General features: G+C 34.4%; 1 long non-coding RNA gene across 1 annotated transcript in view; it reads right to left on the reverse strand.

Moving 5' to 3' along the window:
• Positions 1 to 19,637, reverse strand: part of LOC150098957 (uncharacterized) — a 118,610-nt gene that overhangs the window by 68,325 nt on the left and 30,648 nt on the right. The window contains exon 2 of the long non-coding RNA XR_016549468.1: positions 6,912 to 7,179. This is a non-coding gene — a long non-coding RNA (uncharacterized LOC150098957). The remainder of the gene's footprint in view (positions 1 to 6,911; positions 7,180 to 19,637) is intronic.

Here is a 19,637-nt window from a genome sequence, read left to right on the forward strand (position 1 = left end):
ATATCTGTCCTGATAAAACCTCTTTCGGTTCAACATAAAGAACATAATTCAGAAAATCTTCATGACACAGTAGATCCTAAAGTCAGGATATACAGTTGCGGAAAGAGCGCTCCTTGGGACTGCTAGTTTTTCACTTACATTGGTTTTTATTTTCAACATACAATATTTAAGATTGAATCTGCATGGATAATTTCACGCATGACGTTTTTTGTGTCATAGTTACTTTACTGCTTTGCCAAACATTCTTCTGATAAAAGCCACACTTATACACTATTGTCCGAAACCTAAGGACTAACACTATTTCTGAATATTACAATTGAGACGAATCAGGTTGTGGTAATTTGTATAACTGACGATTTCGAGTAGAAAGCGGAACATATTCACATTTTCGAATCGCGCGCAAAGCGGTTACGTGGTAACACTTAACTGGATAAAAGGTAAAAGGCTGCGTTACGCGAATTGTATTTGAAGGAAGCGCTTTTCGTGAAGGAATAAAGTTGCAAACTTGTATGTCTTGTAATGTCTTAGAGACGTCATCTAGATGATTTCACGCAGGGAAGAATTATTGGAAAGCTTGAAGAAGGCCGCAGAATTACTGATATTTCCAGAGAGTTTGGAATCTCTCTGGAAATTCTGCATTTCCAGAGAGAATTTCCTGTCCAAGCACTGGACAGCGTTTAAATCTAATGTAAAGTGTGTTCCAGACGTTTGATAAGAGGTCGCCCTCGCTCTACCACGGAGCATGAAGACAGATTTTTTTTGGGGGTATAACAGTAAAACGTAACTGACGCAACATGGCAGGTGAGCTTGCAACTTGGCTCCATTCAAGCACAGGTACGCGAGGATCTCGACGACCTGAGGCAAGATCTCTGCGACAACTAGACCTATACGCCCAAAGGCCTGTAGTCTGCGTCCCTTTATCAGCTCAACGCAGAGCATGTTTACAGTGGTGTTGTATCCATAAAAATTGGACAAGATACCAATGGGCTAATATACTCTTTCCAGATGAGAATCGTTTTAGTCTTTCGTCCGATTCTATACGACACTGGATCTGGCGTGAAAGTGGCACTGCTTACCATCGCGAGAATGTTCTTGAAATGGATAGATACGGCGATGCGTTTGTCATAGTGTGGGGAGACATTATGCTTAATGGACGCATTAAATGCTGGAAAAGAGGACTGGTGAACGATATTACAACAAAGTTCTTCAACGTCATGTTCGATTGTTCATTGGAGCTGTAGGCGAAGAATTCATTTTTATGGGTGACAATGCTACACCACATCGTACACGGGCAGGGGAGATACTTCTGGAAACCAAGGATATTAATCGAATTGAGCAGCCCACACGCTCCTCAGATCTGAACCCCATAGACCACGTTTGGGACGCAATACAGAGACACATTGCTACTCGAAATTCCCCTACAGAAAACAAACAAAGCCTTATCCTTACCCTGAAGAAGGAGTGAGCCAGTTTGCCTCAATAGCTCCTGAATCACTTGGTGCTAAGCATCTTATGATGTTGTGAGAGCTGCATCGCAGTTCAAGTGTATATATTCCATACTTAATGTTCTTCTGCATAATTTTCTGTAAGCACTGTACATTAATTCCTTAACTACATCCTTAGGAAATGTGTAAATTTTGTCAAAAACGCACTGCAATTTAATTTGTATGAAATTTTATAACACATTTATTGTTTAATATAATCTATTAGTTTGCGGGCAATAAATTTATGTCCATATGTGAACATGTATCCACATGGACATGTATGTCCATATATCCATATGGCTGTGGGCATGGAATTGATAGATACAAAATGCAAATTGCATTTTGTATCTATCAGTACATAACACATAGCTCAGTTGGCTTTGAAGAAGCTTTTTGACTGGAAAGACCTTGGGTCTAATCCTCTCTAGAATGTGAAGAACCTTTATCAGGGTTTTTCATTCAAGGTAAGTTAGCCGGTCTCATACGTGGATAACAGGTTTTTCCTCGCAAAAAATGCGAGTTTTAAAGCACTTAAGGCATAACCGCCTTAAATTATGGTTACGAAAGTCAATATAGGGAAGTCTTGGATCTTAAAAACTACACGTACAGTGGATTATTATTGTTAATAATATTGCATAATGCTAAGGTGAGCATATGTATCAAAACAGATCAATATACAAACAATTTAAAAGATTGAAAATAAGGGGATAAACATCCTTTGTTGTTTTATAGCCAGTAAGCGAAACTAAAGATCGATAACTACGATCTATAAGTTTCATGCCGAAAAACTATCGGCGAAGGCAATTCGAAGTAAAGGTGGAGCAAGCTCCCTCACTATTCTTGATATTTTCTCATAATGTAAAACACAGCTCCTATGAAAACGAGCCATTTGGCTTTTTATCTTAACTAAAATATAATTACACCTTTATGGCATTCGTATAGTGAAGATAAGTAAGTTCTTTTCACTAAGCTTTGATATCTTCCAGGTCTACCTACTCACTGATGAGACCTCAATAAAGGTTGAAACCGGTCTGGGTGGTGACCTCTCCTCATAATGTAATGACAGTATTACATCTCCTAGGAGCTGTGTTTTACATTATGAGAAAATATCAAGAATAGTGAGGGAGCTTGCTCCACCTTTACTTCGAATTGCCTTCGCCGCTAGTTTTTCGGCATGAAACTTATAGATCGCAGTTATCGATCTTTAGTTTCGCTTACTGGCTATAAAACAACAAAGGATGTTTATCCCCTTATTTTCTATATTAAGGTGCCTGAAAACTAGCCATTTGGCTTTTTATCTTAACTAAAATTTAAAAGATTATTAGCTGTGTGGTGAGAACACATCGAACATAAGGAAAATAATGAACTAGGAGTACTCCAATTTAATAAACTAACTTTGAGTATTGTGAGGAACTGGATGACAATTATGAAATATTTCTAATTTCAGATGTTACATTTTATAGAACTAATGAGACAATTTCGATTTTGGTTGATAAGTTATTAGAAAACATTATTCATAAAATCGTTATAATAGTTCCTAAAGTTAGAATATATACAACTGAGAAAAGAGCTCTCCATTGAGATTGGTAGTTTTTGGAAATGAAAAGAGGGATCTGAGATACATAGCCTAACTGTCAGATATATATTAGATCAACACCAAGGCATTCCTGATCTCTACAACTTCTTTTTCATTATGAAAGTATCAAAAATGTCTTCATTTAAAGAATATAAAGGTAATCACTGCTTCCTTCTAAAAGTGAAACCAGTCTTATTCAAATCTGATTCGAGAACCGAACATTGTCAATTGTTATATATATATATCTTAAATAATTCTCTTATAATAATTATAAGAGACTTTTCAAGAGAACGTGAGTTATCCGGCATCATAAGGAGGTGGCAGAGTTTTATTTTCTTTTTCTTCAAGGAACTCGGTGTTATCCCCCACGAAAAAAAAAAGAAAAAAAATAGGCTGAACGAGAAGGAGAATTTAATCAACATACATGATAATGGCCTCACAGCCTCACAATAGCCTTAGATGCTTCAGCCATAATTACAAATACCAAATGAAACCAACCTTTAATACAACCTTTTTTCCTCCTTTTATAATTTAATTCTGATTAAACAATTTCTTTCCGAATGAATTACTACGTGGTTTTTTCCCAGTTAAATAATAATGAAACAATTCAAGTAATTAACAAAAAAAAAATTAAACAAATGCAAAACAACAACAACAACAACATAACTTTAGAATATTCCGGAACTATTAATTAATGTGAGAGGGACCGATTTGGCGGATAGGGTATATAGATGATTCGAGCAGTGGATCTATGCTGTGAGTCGATGAATACTACGTAGGAATGATTCGATGAAAAGCACAGCTAACGATCTAATTAAACAGAGTAGGAAACAAAGTAGGATTAAACAGAGTAGGAAAGACCTGGGTTCGATTCCCGTCCAATACGCGAGGAACGTTTTCGACTAAGGGAGAGTTAGCCGGTCTCACATGGAGGTAGGGATTTTTTTTTACCCGGAAAGTCGGGTTTTTCGTCCCCCAGAACAAGCAAACCAGTCCCATGAACACACGCATCTAGTTATAAAAATTGTCCCCGCCCCCCCAACACCAGACTCCGCGACAAGGCAGTTGGGGTTTCCCACAGTCGTATAATCATATCTGATCATGCATCGAGCGGGATAAAAAGCGCTATAAGGAGGAAATTGTCGTAGAAAATTTATTTTATAAACATCGGAAATACATGGACAAGATACATTTCAAATCTTCCAAAGTCAAAAAGAAAGTTTGCATGCTCGTATTATCTCTACACATACGCAAAAACAACTCTAGCAGTGCTAGTTGCATATCGTCAAGTTCTGATTCGTTATAAATCATGAGGGCAAGAAGGGGGGGAGGAGAGAGAGAGAGAGAGAGAGAGAGAGAGAGCAAACATTGTCGCAAATAGCTTAGTCATGAGAGTGGAAAAATATGAAGCTCATCTCTTAAGGCAACCCATTTATCTCGTAGTTCATAACTTTGTAAGACTGAATGATGACTTACCTTCCAAGCTCATTTATAGTGATTACAATGAGAACGACTTGAGTTTTCTGGATACGGTACTTAGGAAGTGTTTTCGAGGATGGCTGAAGTTCGCAACGAAGTCATTACGTTATACATGCTATGCTCCATCTCAAACTAAGTGCAGTACTTAAAATTCTTACTAGAAGTTTTACTTTCTTTCGATCGCTGTTCCAGCAGGTAAACACATTACATAATGTTGAAATATTTTAAAACTTCTTATACAGCTGAAAATTATTGTTTTCTCATTATTAAAAGTAACTATATCTTTATCAGAATAAATTTAGATAAACTGTTCTTATATGTCTGTGGATGTGGTAAAAGAAAACTGAATTTGAGGGAGATATTTAATACACATTTACTAATTTCATATGATTCACTTCCGTGTTTACTTTCCAGAGGGTGATGCACGTTTTTTTAACTCTCAGCCACGAAAGGTTTATTTATTTTTTATTTTTTTAAGTAATTCGGAAACCTTGGTGTAGAGATTAACGTGGAGCTTTTCAAGTCACTTTTGGCTTCCAAAAAGTGGAGGATCTTAAACCGAGTGATGAAATTCATCTGTCACCTAGAAATAATCATAAGCATCCATGCCAGTTAAAATCCATGGAGGGATTAAAGCCCGCAGCTTTTTTGGAAAGCGGATATGCTAATCACTAGGCAAACCAGGCTGGTAATGTTTAATCTGATCTACAAGGTTTTCCAACTTTCGAAAGTAGAATTGTCATCAGTAAAAAAAAAAAAAATGCAGTGACATCCCGAATATTCGTTTAGTATAGAAAAGAAAAATGAATAAATACAAATGAAAGAAATATCCGTAAATAATATTCAAATAAGTTATCGTCAGATCCAATGAGAGTAAATTCTATTAAAAATCGCTGGCCAAAAGGCTCCATATCTTTCAGTGCGTCTTAAACGATCCGTAAATAATATTCAAATAAGTTATCGTCAGATCAAATGAGAGTAAATTCTATTAAACATCGCTGACCAGAAGGCTCCATATCTTTCGGCGCGTCTTACTTTTCAATTCATGCAGTAGTAAAGTGCGTGTGCGGTAGGCACACAACAAAAAAGCTTGTATTTCCGCTTCAGGAATAGTTTACGTCAATGGTAAATTAGCGGAATAAAAGGGAAGGAAAGGTAGATGGAAGAGAGTTTGTCGATGCTTAAAATCAACTAACTCTTCATATTGACAATTCAGTTGTAGCAATAAAGCACCCACGTTATTCAGTACTCGATGAAAAGAATGAAAAAGGAATTATTAAAACACTGGCACAGCACATTTTGCTGAAACATATCACAAAGTGTGTGTGTAAGAGAGAGCGAGATTAAAATTCTATCAGTTAAGATTTTCCGTTTCTTTTAGTACGTGCGAAGAAATTTAATCCATAATTTTACACAACTGGACAAACTTGAAAAAAAAAAATATTTTTTTTCAAGAAGAATAATTAGAGCTTTTAACATACAATATAATTTGCTGTTTGGATATAGAATAAAGACGTAAAACAAGGCCCCTGCAAAGACGAATAGCTTACAGACATAATCAACTCAAAGACATATATCGAACTTTAAATAAATTATTTTGATTATATAATATACTATTTTTATAAATTATATATAAAAAAATATAATATAAATTATAACTATAACTTGAATACAATGGTAATTTATTTATGTTTTTATAAATAAATAAACAGATAATTTATATGGACCACTAACATTATGATTCTCTTTAGAGTTAGGTTGCGCTAATTGGAATTTACAGCCAAAGCAACGAAAGCTGAGATTAGTATAAGACAGTTGTTATTTTTCTTTTATTTTTTATGGAGCAGAAGCGCTGTCCAATGGGCAACCAGGACGCTAATTCCATATGTATTCGGTTAGTTTTGCGGAGAGCTTCCATAGTTCAGTCGACATCCTTTGGTCAAAACAGCTAAGTTCGAATCTTTTATTTTGTAAATGGAAGCGAGTTATCCGATCTTATACGGCAGGGGCTACGCAAACACGAAAATGCTGGTTTCATATTCTTAGTTGCTTCGGTCACAACAAACCAACCGTTTTGGGGAATGGAAAAAAAAAATAAAGCTTCCTCGCGTCCTTTAATTAGTTTTGGTGTTAGGTGTTTAATTTTAATTTGGTGTTTAATGCTAATTTTATTAATTAACAATCTAACTGATTTAGCGTGATATTTTCAAAGCCCTTTAATTATGCGACTTCTATTGTATTACTTTAATTAATAAAATTCATTATGTATAATAAACTATTGTATCTGATTGCTGTCTCATTCCTTTATGCATTTAATAAAAAATAAACAAATGCGATTATAAAAATTAATTAATAAATAAAATTCCACTTACCTTAGAAGTTTAATGTAAAAGTCACTGAAAAATAGCACTCGATGCGTTTATCGTTTTGAGAGAACACAAGTAGTCTTCTAGTAAAATCGCCATGTCATGTGGAGAGTTCTGGACCGTCTAATCCTCTTAAAATTTAACATCAAAGGTTGAGGAAGAACGCTGTCCTTTAAATTACGATATAGGAGAGTCCACTGGTCAATCCCAGAAGTATTAGAAATCGCACAGTTACTGCTTTTCCACTAGGTCACGACTGCAGTCGGTAATCATTCTAAATAAAAGTTTCTATTTAGAACTTTATTAACTCCATGTCTAGTCTGCTAAGGTGATTAGTCAGATTACCAGCTAGGTTGGGTTTCTGGGTTTCTAAAACACTTAGAAAATTAAGTTTTTTTTTAAAATTAAATAAAGAATTGAGAAAGTAATCAAATTCCACATCTTACTAGACGTAATACTTTACTTAATTTTAGTTACTGGTTAAAGTGCAGAAATCGGTAATAATCAACTTTGAAAAGATCCTATTTCATTATTAATTAGATGCATTAATAAGAACTACTATTTTCTTAGAAGATATGACAATGTTAATATTGTTACAACAATGCTTTCGTAACATTTTTCTGCATTTAGATTTTTTTAGGGAATTTCTGTTAAGTATGTAACCCACAATATCAAGTTATCATCATCGGAATCCAATTTCAGGTTAAACAATAAAATAGCAAATATTCAATAATAACAACGGAATAACTTTAAACTGATAAGGAATGCTATAATCGAAGTAAAGGACGAGAAAGGCGAAATAATTTAACGATTAAGAATTATTCACATTTTGATAGTCATTTGTTTGTAAGTAAATTATGAAGAAACCTTTATCAATGAAACAACATATCATGGCCATTGGATTTTATTAGCAATGCAATGCCTTTCAAAATACATAATTGGAATATTGGAATATTCCAATATTTAGAATGATTAATATTCCAATTATTCCAATTGGAATATTAATTGGAATTCTAAATTCTAAATATTCCAATTCGACCTAGGTTTTAGGAAACTCGAAGAAATTTAATGTGAACTAACCGTTGAAGCAGAATGCAAACCTGAACTTCGGCTCAGAACCCAAAAATCCCTTACTTTACTTACCAGTAGGGAACCAATAGATTTCGAGAAGCAAATTCTACAACGGCCTCCACTAAAGTGAAATTCAAAGGAAATTAGCACACCAGAAAAGAGGGGGCGAGAGAATTAACATAAGAGAGTTAGTAAAAAATGCATCAAAACGCACTTGGTTCTAAAGTAGTTCTTATACACGCACGATGTGTAAACAGCCGTACACATCATGTTTTATGTATGTCACAAACTTCGTCTACACTGAGTCCGTCTTTCTGACAGATGGCCAAGCATTTCCAATGCTAAATTCAAGCAGTTCCTTCAGCATTTTTCTCTCTTTCTTTGTAAAAAAATTTGGCTCACTACCAGATCGAGGTACTTAAGATTTCAAAGAGCAAAGAAATTTAACAAAGAATGTCAAAAAGCTAGAAGCTGTTAAAGGAATATGAAGTCTCAAAGTAGCTGGTTTTATGTGCATGTACATGGAAATTAATATATATATATATATATATATATATATATATATATATATATATATATATATATATATATATATATATTCCTCGGTACTTTCCAGTAATGATTAAGGAGCTTATTCTGAAATCTGTAATTAATAATTAAGGCTTTAAGTATCTGTTATGTTTAAGCGCTATATACAAGGAAAAGACTCGTTTGTTACCATTTTTTACCAAAGGTTTGTTACCATAGGTGACAAAGTGATCTTAATTGTAAAACATATTACCAGTCTAAATCGCATTTAGTTAAGGAGTATATTATAACCATAATTCCTAGCATCAGTAAGACAACAAGGCATGTGTGCGATCTTAGAAACCCACGTTATAAAAGTTGCATCTAAGTGAATTTTCGTGGCTTTCAGCTTGTGCAGGGAAGGAATTATTCAACACTGTGGAAACTTCAGAAAAAAATCTTCCGACAGAATAACGTCCCAGAGGTCAGCGACTGCTTGAGGCGCTGGTGTCGACCTTACGGATACTGCGATCCCTACGAACTCACAAATGTTCGATGGGATTCTAATCAGGAGATTAGAATGTCTGGAGATCACACAAAATGCTTGCTTGGATATGCTCTTCGAATTATGTTTTGCACAATACGAGTCTTAGGACACTGGGTGTTATCTTATTGGAAGAGACAGGGTCCATCGGGACACATTGTCAGCATGTAGGACAATACCTGATCCAAACCAATTCCCAGGAAAGAACGAGAGGATCCAGTGATGTCCATGAAAATAATCCTCATAAAAGGACACCGCCAACACTGACCTGTTTTCCGACCAACCCTGCAGTCTGGTTGGCCGGAAACAGGATGAGTAATCATAACGTTTTGGCTCATGAGTGTATTTTGTCAACATACCGATTACTATAGAAATTCCGTTACAAGTGTGCAATTAGAATTTAAAATAAGGAATGGCGCGATTTCATTTTAAAATAAAATTAAAAGATAGTAAAGGTAGCATTGTGTTACCCTTTTATTCCATGCGTACATAATATAAAATATAAAAGCACATATTAATTTTGGTCAATTTTGTTACTTCAGACAAGTCAAAAAATCAGTTATGAATATTCTGTATCCTTGATATTTAAAGCATCAATATTGTGTAGTATGCGAGGTATTTATGACTGCTTTTCAAAGGAATTTCAATTAACCAGTGTCATGCGTATGTGACAGGGTTTGTTTTGAAGAATCAAAAACTAGTTTCTGGTTTCCGATTCTGCAAAACAAACGAACTGTATACAGAGAACACATACACTACATAACTTGCAGATATAGAAGATTAAGGGAAGATATTAACCAGCCGATTATAGATTTAATTAGTTTAGATGAAGTTACCGTGCTTCGTGGTGAATGAGTAAGACACTAAGCCTAACACGTAATAAATAAATAAATACAAAATTAAAATAAATAAATAAAGTTATATTCTATGTAAATTTCCGCTGAGGAATGGTAGACATGTGTTATAATAACAAACTTATAACGACTGTAAAAGCAGCAGGCGAAAACAGTCTGGAGGAATACGAGAACCATCTGTTATAACGTTTATCGCATATACGTATATATTCGTCAGAGTTTGTTGATGAAATGAGAAACCTTTATATTTAGTGCCCAATAAATAATTGGAAAAATAAACATGATTATTTGGATTTAGTATCGAACATATCTGAAACTTTGCGCATCTGTGATATTTTAATTTGTTTCAAGAGATTCTGAAAAGTGACTGATATACACATTTCAATTTTACTAGGTTCTTGATTGTAGATAAGTTCTTGTTCTTGTTTCTGAAACTAAGTCTCCCGAAATCACAGAATTGCAATGCAATGTACTGTCTGTTAATCGCATTAGCATGCGATTAACAGACAGTACGATTAACTAATTCGAATACTAAATTCTAAAATTTAGTATTCCAATTCCTTCTAGAAACTGGGGGGAGCCTACCTTTCATTTTGTATCATCTGAAGCCTCACTTGCAATTCTTCCTTCCAACTATAAGAAAATATATCACTTCCTCATATCAGTGCCTCCAACTTCGCCCTTCGCATATTCATCTGTATCTTTCTTATCTACCAACCTGCATATGCCCCGCAGTTTTCAGTGGGATCTCCCATACAAATCAAAGTGTACCAAACCAGATTCCGACAGACAATGGGGGGCTATGGCACAACATCTTGCCAACTCCTACTAAGCTCCACAAATTTCAACTTAGAGAATCGGATCTGTGTTCACTTCTGCGAAGTTCCAGGTACCTTGGAACACGCATATCTGACCTGTCCTGCAATCAAAGCGATGATCACCTATGCCTGAATACTAAAAGTATACATCTTCTAGTTTCTTTTCTTTCGTAAGGAAATGCTTTCCTTACAAAAGTACTAACAAAACTAATGATCATTTTTCTGTTGTTATGCATAAATGATGTTTCACGAGGGATAGGATTTTAAAATATTAGCAATTATTATTAAAACTCTTCCGGCAGTATTCATTAAGAACAGCCGTCGAGCATTAGTGAACTTGTTTTGTAAGTAAGCAAGACTTTTTTGGAAAGTTAATCATGCTTCTTGTTCTTCGTTGTTGTTCTTTTGTCTTGTGTCAAGCAAAGACACATTTCAAAATCCGTTCGCTCACTGAATAAAATAACCCTTCTATACATACAAGAATCGTTGTGAAAATTCAAAATCGAACAGTGAGTTAAACCGCTTATTTGAAAAATAGTGCCGAATACAAACAGAATCCAATTTATCCAATTCAGTTGATTTATGTTATGATTTCACATTTGTTACACCACAAAATTAAATTTATGTAGTTGAGAGAAAAAACATGTGATTGATTTAAGGTGATCTCAGATTAAATTAATCCATAACGTTAATATAAATTACATATTTTAATAAAATACTAAACAAACATGTTTAATCAATCTGTTAAAATATTTGCATTTTTCTAAACTACTATACCGAAACGCAGTCAGACAAAGTCTCGCTTACCGCTAAAACGCTACAGCTCAGGGTACACCGCCTGTTCTTTCTGATGATGTAATTTATTTAAAAAGAACCTTATGCACTGGCAATATTATTTGGATGACGGTGGGAATGTACATTGATTACCATGCAGAACCTACTATGGCCCTGGAAGCATGACGCCCCAAGTCTTAGTCGATAACAAAGAAGTCTTATTCGACAATAAAACAAGAGGTGGGTTTTGTACTTATTGCATCATTTTGTCCGTTGGTAAACCATTAATTCAGAGTTTCTGGCTCGAAGTATTTTGCTGGAATTTGGTATTTAAAATTCTTAAAATTTGTCGATAGGAAGCAATTTTTTTGTTACAGCCGACCATTTGCAGGGATATAAAAGAACAAAAAAAGTATCAAAATTATGCATTTCAAGAACTCTGCTCTGGCTAGATGGAATTAAGAAAATTCAGACATTTAGGAAACCACAAAGACGATATTCATGTGTTTCAATGATGGTTTTCATCATATAGTTTATTATATGCTCAAAGCCAAAACTGAAACGATTCAAAATGATATTGATGATTCCGAAATGGCTGGATGCAATTTAATGAAATTTGGTATTATGCTCTCTATTAAAGTTTATCAAATTGATTCAATTTTGATTTTAATCAGACCACTGAAATTACACAAACAAAAGTATATGTCTAGTGTATATACAGGTTCCATATATTACTTATTGTTATGGGTTTTGTATTCCTTAGTAGCATACAGCTATTGACTCGTATGTGGAACAGCTACTGAATCGTATGTCACGCGTTGTTATTCGACTGCTACTGAACACGGAGGTATCGGTCTGCCAGACTCGTGCGTTCAATTTTTAGATGTAATAATTAAGCTATTAATTATTACATAAAAAGGGAAATAAAAATGAATGTGCGAATTACAGAGGTATTTCCCTACTGAGTGTTTCTGGTAAGATTTATGCAAATATACTTGAGAAACGGTTGAGACGAATTGTGGAAGAAAAGCTTGGTGAAGAACAAGCTGGGTTCAGGCCAAATAGAGGCTGTCAGGATCAGATCTTCACTTTACGACAAATAGTTGAGAAAGCATGGGAATATAACAAAGATCTGTATTTAAGTTTTCTCGATCTGGAAAAGGCATATGACAAGGTGCCAAGAGAGAAGCTATTCAATACGCTACAGTTATATGGTGTCAATGGGGCATTATATCAAGCAATACTTAGTCTTTATTTGAGTTGTAAGTCAGCAGTTAGAATTGAAGGAAGTACAGGAAGATGGTTTAATGTTAAATCTGGGGTGAGACAAGGATGTACATTATCCAATCTGTTATTCATTATCTATATGGATCACATTATGAAGGAAAGTGGTATTAAACCTGATATCAAAATTGGAGATGTTAATGTCAGCTCCTTGCTTTATGCAGACGATGTTATACTTATCAATAAATCCGCTACGAGTCTGCAAGATTCCTTGACTAAATTGAATAACTATTGTAATTGATATGGTATGAAGGTCAGCAATAAAAAGACAATGAAAATAGGCAGAATCGTTGAAAATTTCAACTGCATTGTGAATGGAGAACCTGTGGAACAAGTAAAACATTTCATCTACTTAGGCACGATTTTTAGTGAAGATGGTAAATTAAATATGGAAATAGATAACAGAACCAATAAAGCTGGTATACTAGGAAGTCAATTGAATAAATTCATATGGAATAAGAGAGAAATTAGTCGGAACACTAAATTAGCTGTATACAAGACAGTGTTCAAACCAGTTTTAACTTATGGATCTGAGAGCTGGGTCAGAAGTAAAACACTTGACCAAAGTCTAGAGACTGCAGATATGAGAGTCCTGAGAAATATTAGAGGCGTGAACAGATGGCATCAATGGCAATATCATATTAAAAACGAGGATATTAGGAAAGAACTTGACATTCTCAGCATCCAGGAATGTGTTAGAGCTAATCTCAGGTGGTATGGTCATTTAAACAGAATGGGCGAGGAAAGATTAGCAAAACAAGTGTTCTCTTCTAAGGCACTTTGTACTGTATCAATCCACCTATATCTTGGTCTTCCTCTGGGTCGTTTTCCTGCCAACCTAGTAGAGAACACTTGTTTTGCTAATCTTTCCTCTCCCATTCTGTTTAAATGACCATACCACCTATGGTCATTTAAACAGAAATATAAGATCTGATAATGTTGGAGTCTTGACAAGTAACAGACACTGATTTGGAGGAAAATTGTAGATAAGAAATTAGTAATTATGTAAATTTTTCATGTAGTACTATCATATCTTGTATACCCCTTGATGGTACATGGCAGGAATTTGATGATAATTAAGCTATAAAATAATATGGTATTCTATACAATTTGGATTGAAATGATCTATTATTATAAGCATATAACTGATCCACTAGCTAATGTAAGTACTACTATTATTTATTAACAAATGATTGAAAATAATATAAGGAAACAATTGCTCCAACATCGCTATATATATGTATATATATATTTTTTCAGAATTCATTTTTACTCGGTTGGAATATTATGAAAAGCCTTTAATGACTGATACCGAGAGATAAAAAGATGACATGATATATTTGAAAAGATACTACTACTTTACTAGTTTCGTTGAATTGATCAACATCTTCAGGTATCACAATCAAAGAAGTATATAAAGAATTACAGAGAGTTAAAATTGTAATAACAATAACAGAACAAGTACAAAAAGACAGTAGCGTGTTTGAAAACAAAATGCGAGCTTGAGTTCCAAACAAACGTAAACTACGCGCTGTCGCGAGTGCGCCAGTACTGAATAGAGGCAACGTGTGCGTCAGAGAGATTAAAACTCAGGCTGTTGTTGATATAAGAGGTTGATAAGTTGTTGATATGACACACACACACACACACACACACACACACACACACACACACATATATATATAGTAGTAAGTGTAACTGCAACTACATGTGATGTAAACGATTAAAAGAGGTTATTAAGAATAATGAATATCTAGTCGTAGGAGAACGATGCAGCATAGTAATTATTTTATTTGTTAAAACAACTTTCAAGTTCAGGAGTGATTGAAACGTTTTTCATCAGCTACAATAACAATAATAACAGTAATTATTCTCCGGCTTGAAGGAATTTAATAAAATTTGGTATTTAAAGAGCACTATTAAAATGTTGGGCGTTTCGATTGAAACGTTTCAGTTGCAATGTTATGTAAAGAAACAATAATGTCTACACCGCATATGTACCAAGTATGTGAAATGAGGCGGTGGTTGTCAGTACCAACTCATCCACAAACTCAGGGTTCTGATAGCTCCTAGGTCAGATAGCAAATCATCTTTCTGCAGCAATTCTGTCCTGTATGCTTAGAGGGATTTCAAGTAAGGGTATGTGCAAGGACATTGCCTACACCTAGATGTGCAGAAGAATTAGTGAAATTCCCGATGTGTATACGACTTAGTAAAGAATCCGTTATTGTATATTCCATATCCTGCTATCTATTTTTTTACTTAATTTACGCAAAAACTGTTATAAGAAAAGCAAAGAAAAGTACACTACATACGGTAAAGGAAAATCTTTTATAATATTAATAATGTTTAATAATCTTATAATAATATAATAATCTTTATAATATTAACAATGAAAATGATATGCATAAATGCCTCTTATGAGGTGATAAGTCATCCTGATGGAATTTCTGTTAGGAAACTTATGTCTCTCTCTCTCTCTCTCTCTCTCTCTTTCTGGAGAGAGAGAGAGAGAGAGAGAATCATAAGTTTCCTAACAGAAACTCCAATTTCGGTCTCTTCAAGAACTATTTATCTTCCCAAGTTTTCCAATTACACACCCTTTGACTTGTATCATCTCAGAAGAGGCATTTATGCATATCATTTTTGTGATATACGGTATCAGAGTTTACCAGTTTGGTTCGCTTCGCTTTCTGATTAAAAAGAAAATTGTCTTTATTTCTATGGAAGCGATTTGTCGTATTCGTCACTCTTATAAAGTCACTTTTCAGGTAGTTTTAATTTCCTCTCTTTAAGTGTTGATTTTCTCTTGGTTAACTTTCCCGATATAGAAGTGATTTTCCTTGGACAATTTATGGTGTAGAACTATATCCGACTTTTCATTTCCAAATGCATCCCAATTGGTATGGATATTGAGGAGTGTGCTATTACCAGTGATCTTAAACAAAGTGCTCACATCCTACGAGAATACCAGATAACTTCTCTCCAAACACTCTTATCTTCCCCGTTAGCAACCTTGTTGATCCGGAAGAAATTCAGATCACAACCCAACAATTTAGTCTTTATGTTTTTCTTCCACGGCGTAACAATTATATAGCCACTCTAATCCATTCGTCCAGAATATCATGTAGAATGATCACGTTTTCTCTCATTTCGTTAGCTACATTATTGGTTTCAATCTTCATACTAAAAGATTCGCACTAAACGCTCCCCACCTTTCAACGATTCAAGCTGGCATCGAAACATTCATTCTCTATTTCTCTTTACTAGGTCCTTATCTAAACCTTGATTTCTCAAAAGAGTATCCCAAGAGAAAAAAATCAAGCGTATCTCAATTAGCTTTCATCGAAATTTATCTTCCTTTGATTTTGTTAGCCGACCTGGTTGACCAAGTAGTAGCACATCCGATTTGGAGATGAAATTCATCTGCCACCTAAAGAAATTCAAAGAAACTATGTCCAGCATAGATGCTCGTACGATTACTAATAATAGTATTAATATTACAAAATAAAATGCATACTTTGAAAATTCAAATGTATATCTAAGGTGTACTTCAGATTCATCTGAACATTTCTCTATTAATCAGTTTCACTTTATCTTAAAATATAATAATGAAAGCCTAAACAATGACTTTCTAATAACTAAAACCGTCAGTTCAACATTCTACCTCCCAGCGACACACATAAATGAATTAAGCACGTTATCTAACTTTAATAACCTGCAGGGAGTCTCTTCATTATAATGATGATTTTGCAAATGTGGCGACAGCTTTCATTAAACATTCACTGATATTCTTCCATTTTATCTTTGTTCTCAAACCTTATCGTACTGTTTACTGAAGACATGAAGCAGAAAACAAATTGTCAATAATTTGCATTAGGTGTATATTCTGTGATTTTTCATTTATCAGAATTATCCACATACGGAGAAGATATTATACTTTGTGGACAACAACAATAGAGCCCAGATTAAATAAAATCTATTTGCAAAGTTTCCGATACTAGTGATCTGGAATCTACGAAGGTGTTTTTGTGGAAAAAATTCCGAGTATGTAGGCTATAGAAACAGTGACATAACGACTGCTACTTCCAAACATCTTGTAAAAAAATCTTATTTTCAGAGACAGCTTTCAGAAATGTCTTTTTTTTAATTAAAAACAGAACGAGTCTTGAATAACAGCAATAACATTAGCTCAAAAAAATACTGCAACTGCATAAATATTTATGTAGTAAAAATGCCAACAAAAAGTGATGTAGACATCACTTGCAGATTAGATATATGCAAGTGAATCAGACCAACGATTTTTGACAGAAACTCAAGCAACAGTAACAACAACAATAACAACCACTACTCTGCATATACTCTCCAAATTACTCTCTGGGTGATTTCGTTCACCGCAAGGGAGGCAAATGTGCCTTTGTGAGATCCGACCTGCTCAGCAGAGGAGTTAAGAAGGAATCCGTAATCCACAGGAGGTCTGCTTTTGACCTCCTATGAATTTAGGATTCCTTGTCCCATTCAGTAACATTCATCTGCTGTATTTACAGCTCTCTAAAACTGAAAACCACCTATATTTCTTTGCCTTCTTATCCTCAGGTAACCCTAATGTTCACTACTCCAGCTAGGTTTCCCTTTTCCAATTCTAATGACCAAGCTGGAAGAAATGAGAAAGTATTTGCTATACGCACCTATCTATTCAACATCTACCATTCTGAATATTTAATAACCCATTCCACTCTCTCGATACCTTGATCTTTTTAACTAATTTTCAGTCCGGGAGGTGCCGTACAGTTCACTTTTCCCTCGATAACTAAGACCACAATCCTCTGAAAGCTTCGTTTTTTACCCCACAGAAAGCTGTCCCTCCAATCATTTCTATGCCACCTGTCGAACGTCTATTTTTCTTTTCGGCATTCAGTCTATTTCTGCCCTTCAAATCCAAGCAACTACTCTGAGCAATTATGAAATTTAGAAATTATTCCTACTGTAGTGAAGGCCTTCATTCGAAATTCCAAAAATTATCCCCTTTCAACGCTATGTAACAACAGGGATCATTTCTATTTAAGAAACATATTACAAAGGCAGATGAAGAAAAAATATTCAGCATACCACAAGTGGCCTGCAACAAGAATTCCAACTTCATACTAAGCTTACGTTGAAGCGCACAATAAATGCAAAACTAAATGAAGCGTAGTAAATGCACCGAATACAAATCCCGATTTGTAAGGTCCTAAACAGAAAACTTGCTCGTTGTCCAAATGCAAGTCATGCCTCCAAGTACTTTGAAAACACGAACTGACGAATCAACTTTTTTCCATCAGTCTCTCTCTCTCTCCCTCTCTCTATATCTATCTATCTATCTATCTATTTATCTACAACGCGGCTAAAGATAAAATAATCTCATGGTGTTACTTTTCTCGTTCTCCCACTACTACATAGATGACCAAGGCAACTCACCTGCTCTCATATCAGAAAAAAAAAAAACAGCACCACATGTCTCCTGTGTCCTTTTGACCAAAAGATATCAGAATAATATTAAACAGGATACCAATAACTCTTCTAGTTCAGATGACATTTCCTAGCTGTACACAAAAGCTATGTACCAGGGAAAAAAAACATTTGGCCCGTATCGTTTTTATAATCTGATAATATTCAGCCAGCACTTATTCCAATACGTGGAAGTAAACATACATCCAACATATCCCAAATAAAGTATACTGCGAAACTAGAGATCGATTTTACTCGCCTCAATCCTCTTCAAAAATCATCTTTAACATATTTTTTCAGCGTATGGTAACGTATGTTTGTTTTATTTTCACTGATTTCATTCTTTATTGACAGGACAACGAGATTTCAAGAACATATAATTGGGTACTGAATATATTTCTGCTTTCTTTAATTCACTTCTATCTTATTATCTTATCTCACTTCTATTTTATTGTCTTTAGAATGCTGCCTTTTATCTGAGCAAAACGTTGGTTTAAGTTACCTTTTTTAATCTCAAATCAAATTACAGTTACATTTAGTAATGACGTAAATCATTAAATCTAATAACTAACAACTGAAAATTAAATTAAATGTATGTGTGATGGAAAGAATAAAATAAACTACAGGGGATAATAGAGAAGCAAAGCAGAATTATTGCAATACTAACATAAAATTTAAATTATTACAGCAAAGCCAATTTACTTGCTCACCATCCCCGCATTCGTACTCTGCATCTTCATGTGTATTTTAATTTCTCTTTCATAATTCAAACATAATTATATAATTTAAACAAATTCTTTCGCACGCACGAAATATCTAAATAAAACAAAGGCTACGCTAAGCATACTACCAACTATTTGATTATGTTTTAGATCTTTTCACGATTTTTAAACATGTTTTTAAGATTAGGTACGCCTAATCTTGTCTATGTCAAGCGCTATGTTCAAATCTGAAAAAAAATTTTAAACAGATATTGTAAAAGGTCTTCACATAAACGTAAACTTTAAAATAGAAAAGGTATTCACAGAAGCAAGACAAAAATAAATATAATACGAACATTTCTTTCTGACATTGCATTTGATTATATCGAAATTGTTGCAATAGATGGAGACCATTCAGAACTGTTCATATGTAAAGTTCACTGTTCACATGACCGTTCACATGTAAAGATAAGGATCATGTAAAGATAAAGATAAGGACCTCACTCGGACTATTGTAAGCAAGTCTGGTCTCCCTTGTGATTCTGATATAGTGGAGAGAATGCAAAGATGAGTATTAAAAATGATATCAGGATTGTGGAATACTGATTATGAAGACAGGTTGAGAATTTGTAGATTGCAGACACTAGCAAACAGGAGAAAGAGGGATGATATGATTGAGACTTACAAACTTC

This window comes from Typopeltis vanoorti, chromosome 15, assembly GCF_054136105.1.
Source record: "Typopeltis vanoorti isolate ZY-2024b chromosome 15, IOZ_Tvanoo_1.0, whole genome shotgun sequence".
Taxonomy (NCBI): domain Eukaryota; kingdom Metazoa; phylum Arthropoda; class Arachnida; order Uropygi; family Thelyphonidae; genus Typopeltis; species Typopeltis vanoorti.